The sequence below is a fragment of the Lactuca sativa genome, chromosome 1, assembly GCF_002870075.4.
Source record: "Lactuca sativa cultivar Salinas chromosome 1, Lsat_Salinas_v11, whole genome shotgun sequence".
NCBI lineage: Eukaryota > Viridiplantae > Streptophyta > Magnoliopsida > Asterales > Asteraceae > Lactuca > Lactuca sativa.
This window is the reverse complement of record NC_056623.2, coordinates 153,466,118-153,476,721: the sequence shown is the minus strand read 5'-3', so window position 1 is coordinate 153,476,721 and position 10,604 is coordinate 153,466,118.

Here is a 10,604-nt window from a genome sequence, read left to right as displayed (position 1 = left end):
ATATTTAGGGTTTGCACCCTATTTAAACAACTTAACTTGTCCCAAACCAGCCTCCATCGTCCCTCTCTTTTCTTGAAACCCTAGATTGAAACACTAAGCCCTTGTTTGTGTGCTCTTAAGACATTTTGTGCATTCTTTTTGATTTGAAGTTTGAAGAAGGAAGGAAAGACTTGGAGATCCAAGAGGAGGTTAGAAGATCCAGAGATTTGGATGCATTTCCAACTTGTTGGAGGTAAAAAGCTCCAATCTTGACTTCTTATTTGATAGATCTACTTTAGGGCTTGAATCTTGACATCTTTGGGGTATTCCTAAGCCATTTCGGGTTTAGAGGGTAATGTAGAAGTAATGGATTCAGATCTTGGACTTTGGAGGGTTCTCATGGCATAAAGGTGCCAACTTTATGGCCATGAGAGCCCCATGCATCTTGTAGATCTCATTTTTGGTCCTTTTGAGCATAAAGGCCCATGCATTGATGTAAAGTTCGGACTTTACGTGTTATATCGACCCTAAGAGGTCAGATCTACCCTTTGGATGAAATAAGCTCAACATAAATCGAGTTTATAGAACAAGGACTTAGTGGACTCGGCGAGTTGTTCTTGGGACTCGGCGAGTCGGGTCATGGTTTCCCAACCTTTGCTGTTTTTCAGGAACCTGGTTGAGTCTAGAAAAGGACTCAACAAAGATGGACGTGATTATAGACCTGGAAGTCATAGGACTCAGCGAGTGTATGAACAGACTCTGCGAATCCAAGGCAATCTCCCAACTTATGAAGACGGACTCGGCGAGTCATCGACTGAACATCTTCTTATAGATGAAGATGAACTCGGCGAGTTGGTTGAAGATTTTCTAATGTGTTGTGGAAGGCGAACTCGTCGAGCTCTCGCTAGACTCGACGGGTAGGGACGGATGTATGACATTTTTTGGTTATGGGACTCGACGAGTTGACGGGCCAACTCGGCGAGTAGAGTCAACCAGATGTTGACTTTGACCATGGATTTGACTTGGACATTGACTAGGATTGAGTGACCCTTGCAAGGGTTATGAGTATGAGTTGATAACTTAGAAGAGTTGTCGTGTAGGGATTAAGGAGTCGGGGAGAGTCGATTTCCACACCGAGATCAGCGCCGACACTACGCGACAATGAGGTGAGTTACCTTCTAGTAGGGGTGGGTCTAAGGCCATAATGTCGGCCTACCATCAAGAGTATTTGGTGGATAATTGTCACTGTGATAATTATCTTGGTGTTCTTATGTGATGTGGTCATGAGATATGCCTGTATGATATGCAATGTGTATGTTAGTGGTAGTAGTAGGGAATAGTTTTTCCCTGACATCGGTCGTTAGGATCGAAGGGTAGGTCAATACCCAGATATGCCTAACTATATGATTATACCTTGATATTGTTTGATATCAGTAGGAGGTGAAATAATCCCTGGTTACCGGTTGAATGGTACCAATGACAGATACCGGTTGAAAGATACCAATGGTGATTACCGATTGAAAGATACCGATGTCAGATACCGGTTGAAAGATACCAATGATATGATATTGTATGTGGTATGATGGGGGAACTCACTAAGCTTTGTGCTTATAGTTTGGGTTTTGGTTTCAGGTGCCTCTTCGTCGAAGGGGAAGGAGCCGGCGGTATAGCAACGCATCACACACATACGTGGTTTCCGCATTGGGTTTCTGGGATTGTACTCTGATTTTCATTACTTTTGATGTCACGGGTTGGCACACAACATTATGATTTTGTAATGTGTTGTTTTATTGACAATGTTTTGGTAAAATGTTTTATAAAGTATTAATTTAAAAATGAAATTTTTGGTCTCGAAATTTGGGATGTTATATATATATATATATATATATATATATATATATATATATATATATAATTTTATGCATGAAAATCTTATTTAGTCGATAAAAGTCAAAAGTCAAAGTAAGGGCGTCTCTTAAATGTATCATCACCGAACAAACTCTTCAAAAACATGAATAAGTCAGAATTGAATCAGTATTTTCTCACAATATTCAGCCCGATTGAATTAGTCAACATAAATACAATCTATATGACATCTCTTCTCTTAGTTCTGTCAACATGGTTGACCACTCACCATCGCCATCTCTCTCTCTAAAAAACCCTTATAATCCGTCTACACCATCGCTCATCTTCTATAAAAAAATTTACCATAAACCCTAGATGAAGTAACATTCTTCGCTACCAGGTACCTCTACTGTTGATGTTTCCATAAGAATAGACCACTCACGTAGAGTGAAGACCCAAAATTCTCTCATGGTGTTATTGAAGCTGTTTCAGATCTAATCGGTTGTGTTATTTCTTCTCAAGATGATGATTCTTCTTCTTGTATGGATGGGATTGACCACAAATTAAGAGGTACATCGGTTGGGAGGGGATTTTTTCATTCTTACAAAACACGATTTTGAACTGTTAACCAAAACAATTGTTGAATAACATTTCATAAATCTTTGGGTTTTTTTATTGCTCAATTTCTATGCCTAATTTTGTTTTTTTAGGTGATTTTATGATAAATTTCTAACTTTATTTTTCCTGTTTTTATTTTGTGTTTTTTTGTCTGATATGCAGAGTTTGGTAAGTAATTTGCAAATGAAAGATTGAAAGTGTCATTTTTTGTTTATCTACTCATTACTTGTGTGCAGGGAACCAAGAATGGTTGGGATATCAGGAAGATAATTGCTAAGAAGAGCAAATTCGGCTTCAAAAAGGTGAAATCAGCCAAAGAACCTTGAATTGGCTTCAAAATCGATTTCAGTTGCAAGTATTTCCTATTGTTCATGATTTTGAAATATTTTTCTTGCACCACCATCGGGCCCTAATCCTTACTCTCTATCTCGATTTCAATCCCTAATACTAACCTCGATCGTGTTTTTTGTAGCTAGGAGACATCCTATTACTTTTCTCTACATACCAACCATCTCTTTGTAAAGTCAACTCAACTTTGACTTATTCCATATTTTCTATTTTCATGCATTAGTCTCTTTAATATGTTCTATGTTCAGTTGTTCATGGGTAAAGTTGTCAAAATCCCCCAAATGAGAAATGACTTCATGCTTCAACTGAACCAAAATATAAGGGGATAAGTCGCCAAAACTCAGGTATATTTTAAATCATTCATGACAAGAAAAAAACTGAAATGTGATATCATATTATGTAAATGTCGTGTGATGTTGAAGTGGTCACTCTGTTGACATGTCTTATTGGTCATAATTTTGGGGTAGCAGTCGTTCATGCAGATAAGTCTCATCAAGAAATAGATTGGGTTTTGAATAAATTCCTTTCAGTAAAGTCACATATATTAGTTCCCATAAATGTTGATACACTAGACCTTAAAATCAAGGATGTAAGGTCAAGCTCCAAGAAAAACAGAATTAAAAACAAGAGTTCTGAATAATTTTCTTATGAAGGAGGTGATGATGCCATTTTTTTTATCAAGGATGTTAGAAGACCGGCTTCAAGTAACTTATTTAAAATATTAAATTACTTTAGTAACTTTTTAAGTGTAAAAAGAAGATTTTGCACAAAAAAGGAATTCATGTTGAAATTTGCTTTGTAAAATGGCTTATATTAGGCTTTACAAAGTTGATGGCAGGAATGATAAACACACTATTAGAAGTGGAAATTTACCTGCACCAAACACATTACCTATAATAATTACATATATAAGAGTTCATAATCATGAGTTGGTAATTGTTGTATTTCTTGATTTGCAGAAAATTTAACCAGATTGGCAGAGTTGTTATTGAGTTATTGATCTTTGAGTGTGTTTTTGAATTAATAACCATCAATTAAGGTACCAGTTTTAAAAGTACAATGTCATCTATAGCAGTTCTGAAAATGCAATGTCATTTTAAAGTGACCATTTTAACTTGATATATTTTTAATCTATTTTTTGTTGGTCAATTAGTTAATTTTTTTAATTAGTATTTTAAAATGACCATTTATACCCTAAATAGAAGCAACTTTTTTGTTTATTCAAGTGATTTTGTTTATAATAGAAGCAACTTTTTTCTGTCACTCTACAATGAAGGTAATGGGACTCGAGGATAACATGGAGGCTTTTTCATGTGGTCTTGTTTTTAATAGAAAAAAGCTTTTTATGTATGTGGTATGTAGCATGGTATAACCATAAATGTGTTTTTTTTTTGTTTGTGTGGCCCAATAGCAAACTAAAGGCACTAAAGTTCTATTTATTTTGTTTATAATAAAGTATGTTGAGGGTCAAACATATTTAATGTCCTTTATGTTTCTCTTAGAGGTTCTAAATGTTTGAAACTAATTTTATCCGTTAATTTTATGTTTCATTGTTTTTAAAGGTTCTGTGGAAATTTGAACACATGCAAACTAACTTTTGTCCGTTAAACTGGTTTATATATATTCTCACTGTTTTTTTTGAGGTTATAAATACTTGGAAATAGGAATTAATGGTTCTAATTTGATTGTCATTTGTCAAAGTTTTCTTTTCTATTTTATTAGGTGTGGTATGGTCTTCAACAAGTGCAAATCAGTAGTTCGATTAAATGTATTTTTATGTTTCAGGTTGTAAGAGAGGGGTTGTATGATCACTAATGTTCGCTGCAGAATTCCACCAAGCTTCGAAATATTGTAGGTCTCTTCTTTAATATGCCATATTTCTTTTCATGTGAGCCATGTGTCCTTTTTTAACTAAATGCTATACAGATTAATGATCCATGCACTACTCTTTCTTTTATGAAAAATTTGTGGAAACCCTAAACCCTAATACAACAATTTGGATTCAAAATTTTTTAACTAAATATTATATGGATAAATGATATATTTTATCTTAGAACCAATCTTAGGGAATTGTAATAATAACTTATGTGAGACTTAATTGACTTTGATTCCAAAATTAATTTCATTGAACCTTCCATTATTCATATATAATTTTTAAAACGTTCGGTAAGTTTTGAACTTTCCATTATTCATAGGTTCACTATTATTATTTGTAATAAAGTTGAGATTTGAGAATACTTATACCCCTAATGGTAACATCAATTTTTATGTGTAATGTCCAAAGAAAAAAAGACAAACATTGTATTAAAATTTGGTTGCTACTAAGTAGAAGGTTTTTATATGTATGGGTTTTGATTAAGAATTTGATTTTGGTTTAATCGTAACAAATCCGTAAACCCGTCAGGACCGGACCAGAAAAAAAAACCATACCCGGACCGAACCAGAAATGCCTATAAACGGGCCAGTTATCGATTCCATTTTTTTGTGAAATTCGGGTTTCAGTTAAAACCCGGACCGAACCGGTGGTCCAATGGAAGAACTGGACCGGACCGGTCCAACGACTGTGACTTTTAATTGAAATTTATAGCTAGACCTAGCAATCCGTGTCTACGTGTCGTGTATTCGTGTCAGACACGAATTTACATGACACGAATTTGTTAAACACGAACACGACACGAATTATAAAACGTGTTTGGGGTATCAAACACAAACATGACACGTAAAAAATTCGTGTGACACGTGACACGACACGAATAGTCACGTTTTTCAGCCGTGTTACACGAAAACACGAAAAAACACAAATAGACACGTTTTTAATGGCTTTTTTTTAAGCTAGGGCTATAAAGTAAATACTGAATTTTACGAAATTGGTCCCTAATATATTATAAATATAAAACCCTAAAGTATATATGTTTATATGTGTTTGTACGTGTGACGTGCCAACACAAATTTGTATCGTGTCTTATACGTGTCTAAACGGGTAAATTCGTGTTTGACATGTATAAGACACGAAACACGAATTTAAAATACGTGTCAGACATGAATAAACACGAAAAACGAATTTCTAAAACACATACATGGAAAACTCGTATCGTGTTCATGTCGTGTTAATCGTGTCGTGTATCAAATTGTCAGGTCTATTTATAACTCATAGGATGCAGCATATAGGGATCATATATTTTATAAGGCATAGTTTTTGCCCCTCCCATACACAACAACACAAAAATAATTTATTTTGTTTCTTCCTTGGTGATCGACGACAACACACAAGATAAGTAAAATTGTTTTTGAGAGCTAAACCGGTCAAACCAAACCATGAAACACCTTTCACCCTTGGTATTTAAAAATTATCGTTTGATGTTCTATCACTAAATAAAATATAACATATTGGTATTTCTTGGATTTATTATAATATTTTGGTAATATGAAGTTCAATCGATATTTGTTTTTATCGATATTTGTTTTTATAGTTAAGCGCCTAACTACAAAAACAAATATAAGTAGTTAATGTCAAAACATAATTTAAGTAATTGTTGTTACAAAAAATGCAAAGTGAAATATAACGGTGCCCATGTATGACTTGTGTAATTTCTTTGAACTTCATAATTCTTCACTTAAAAATACAAATTAACGTATAAAAATGACTATTTTCGGTTGATATCTATTTAAAAAAATGAATAGCTTATATTGTTAGTTTATAATAAAATTATAAACTTTGTTTGGTAGATGGTTATTACATGTGTTAGTATATATGAAGCCCAAAACAAATGGTCCAAACAAATATTTAGCCCAACAAATGATGCAATTCGGTCTAAAACCGAAACTCGGTAGGTGATCTAGAACCGGACCGAACCCAAATCAGAACCGGCATATCCTAAACGGTCTGGTTTTCGGTTAAGGTAATTCATGAATTTCGGGTTTCGAGTTTTCAGTCTTCGGGCCGGTTCGGTATGGGTTTGGCCTACTGCTCATCCTTAATTAAAAGTGAAAACATACTTAAATCCCAAGTATCAAATCATAATTAACTAAAAAAATACTTAATTCAATAACTATTTATAATGATCTATAATAGCAATGTAAATAGGTTACAATAGTAATTTAGATATTGCTATTTTTTGTAAAAATAAAAGATTTACAATTGTTCTATTATCGGTAAATAGATGTAAGTATATTTTTCTTATGGTTAAGTGTGTTGTCTATATTGGTAAAACAAAGGAGGTTGTTTTATTTTATTAAAGTCTACATAGGTAATTTAGGTTGGAACTAAAGCAGAAAGAAAATCATTTGAATGGTCATTGTAAGTTGACATTTATGAAAAAACTATTTGTATTCGTTGCATGGCGTCGGTAAACAGCTAGTGTGTATATATATATATATATATATATATATATATATATATATATATATATATATATATATATATTATTAATTTCGTGTTCCCTTATGAATAGTGCTTAACCCTAGACGCTGTTCATCCGGTTACCACATGGTTAAACCTTTTAATTCCAGATCCTTCGACCATCGTCCACTTTATTGCCAAGAGATGATATTCTCCCTTCTTTGCTTCTAATCCAATCACGCTTATCATTTTCTTCACGCTTCTTGATTGAACAATATTAACCCTCGCAAAATCAAAACGACGTCACCGTGAAACGAAATCATGTCGGCCGATGAGTGACCTGGTAAGAAAAACCCTATTTGTTGCCCCCTTTTTAAAGCTTTCCATTTGTTTCTCCAATCTACATAATCACCGCCTCACATATTTGTATCTAAAAGCATCCAATCGATCTTCACTACCCAAGGTGAACCTCCTTCGATGTTTGTCGAATGCCATCGTCACCGTTCTCAACCAGAATATCTCGCCATCCCTACTATCATGTCAACTTTTGCCAACTACAACAACCCACTACTCACTGACCGTGGTTCAGAGGAAGATTTTTGGCCTCTTCACTTGGATTGGATTATTCTCTATGATTCGTATACCAGAGGTATGTATTCATCCCTATCTTCTATAGATTTCAATTTATAATTTTTATTTGATGAACGAATGCCCATCATCCAAAATCTTTGTTGATTTAAAAAATTTATTCTTAATTTGCTTTTACTATGAGAAATTAAATATCTCCTACATTTTATTCCTACCTATCTTATTACCATATTAAATGTTGACATGTGTTATATTTATTGACATATTTAATGAAATTGATTTAAAATTTGTCCACTTGTCAACATTTAATATGGGTAGGAGGATAGTAGGAATAAAATGTAAGAGAATTTTTAATTTCTCTTTTAATATTGTGATGGGTTATTATTTTTGCAATTAACGATCGTGTCTCTTATGAGTTTCAGATTGTTATTAGGATATTTTTTTTATGGAATTGATACTTTTGGGTTTAGTCGCCTTCCAATTTAACGTTAGTATATATTTATTTGGTATGCATAGAACCTGTTTGATAAAATGCCTCAACTTAAAGACTTTCAAAAACTTAAATTTTTAGAAAATCTTTAATTATCTGTTTGTTTTATTTATTTGTTCGAACAACTTTCCAGAGCCATATATAGTTGTTTGCAGAACAAAGCTCTAACATCAAACATATCAACTATTCCATGGTTTTCTTTGATTATTCTTTTGTTTTGTTGATCGATATTCTCCATTTTGGCTTTTGGCTTTTTTTAGACAAATTTCTTTTGGTGTCTCTGTTGTTGTGTTTTCAAATATTTTATTATATGAACAGTTAGTTAAGCTTTAAACAAATTAACAGTAATGTGAAAATAGAATTTTGTAAGATTTGCAAGTTTTGTTTTGAGGAATCCTTTTAATTGATATGATTATTAATAAAATCTTTGGCCAGAAAGAAAGATATTTAGATGTACTTTAGAGCATATGGTATGGGCAACTAGAAGTGGTGTTATGACAAGAAGCAACAAGAAGAGGGGGTGGTGTTCATGGTGTTATAACACCATGTTAAGAGGAGAGAGATAGAGAGAGAGAATTTGGGCAACCAATAGAAAATCACGTTGCATCTAGTCATGACCACAACAAGAAGCAACACAACTAGATACAACAAGAAGGGGGGGGTGTACATCTTGTTATGACTAGGTTATGAGGTGCCACATCAGCAAAAATTGCACTTCTCGTTGCCCATACCACATACTCTTAGGTAATTATTAAGACTTTGAATAGCTATGAAGTCATTGTATTAGGCATTAATTAATTATATTTAATATAACTTAATTTTTGTAACCATTTTACATCATATTAATTATGAAGTAGTTTTTTGGATTAAACCTTGTATATAGTGTTAAGATATGATGATTATTTTTGTAGGTTGTTGACGTTAAAAAGTGTTGGGTTTTGAGCATTCTAACACTCCTAAGTGTACATGCAACCCTAAATACCTTGGATCTATGTTTTCTCTATTATACATGCAAATAAGAACTTTCCAAGGTATTATCCTAATCTAGCATACAAAACAATAAATATAACAAGATAGAATACATACCTCTTTGATATAGAAAGTCTTCATGAAGCTTGAGTGCCTAGTGCCCCAAGTGTGACACCTCAAATGGTTCACACAACACCAAATACACTTGGAATAACTTGAGAGAATTCTACACTTCATGAAAATCGGCTAGCCCTCTCTAGATGATACTAGTAGCTGATTTTTTCATGAATAAGATCTTTATATAGTGTTACAATTAGGGTAAACCCTAATTGTCATGAATTTCCATTTCCTTGGATCAATGGGTTCAAATACACCATGGAGCATCCATTGACCATCCTATGGGTTTTAGCCCAACTTGATTATCCATGGAGCATTAGCCCACTATACAAGTATGGATGATTTACACAATCAACCCATATATTTAATTAGTCTTCTTTTGATCACTTAATTAATCCTAGATTAATTCTTGATCAATACTAATTAAATAATCTTATTATTCTTATTATTAATATACTAGAACTTATAATATATTAATAACCATAACTATCTTATTTCTCTCATTATAGTCTATCCAAGCGCATGATGTCATGCAACCCAAATGGACCATGCTAGGTCGGGTCAAGTCTTACCAATTATAGTTATGGACTTAGACATTAATCCAACAGTCTCCCACTTGGATAAGTCTAAAACTAATATTGCGTATGACTTCAGGAACCGACTGGCAATCGTAGCTCTCAAAAGCTTCTGTCGAACTCTGACCTTGTAGATGAACTCTGACCTTTGTCAGTGACTTGTCCATTAGATAAGGGATCATATATTCCTCCATTCTAGATATCATATGGACTGAGATATGGATTATAATCATTCTCTCTGTCCATTTTTTGTTTCCCGATTTCCGATTTATGACGACTGACTAATTGAACAAATCAAATCAGTCCTGGCCCGGCCGAGCACTTCCATTTGTCATCATCAAATCATCGAGGGGCCCACAGATATCGCTTTTATCCCGAAGGTAAAAGGAATGGATAAAATTCGACTCATATGGTTTGTTCTACTACTTGTTGAATCATACACAAAGACACGTTTTATAGCACCGAGTTACCAAATGCGTTTTCGTGCAATCAATGTACTATCAACTCATAGTAACAACTCATATCTCTAGGTTTGAAGAATATAAGATATTATCGTCTCATGATCACTCGTGATAAAATCCATGAAGTGATTCCAATGAGCGCGGGTTGAATCCAATACTCAGAACTTATGAGCACTCATGAGTGTTGTAGCCCTTTGTCCAACACCTTAGACCTCTACAAGCCAACCCATGACAGTCTTAATTCATATCTACTTCCAACATATGACCGACTGTGG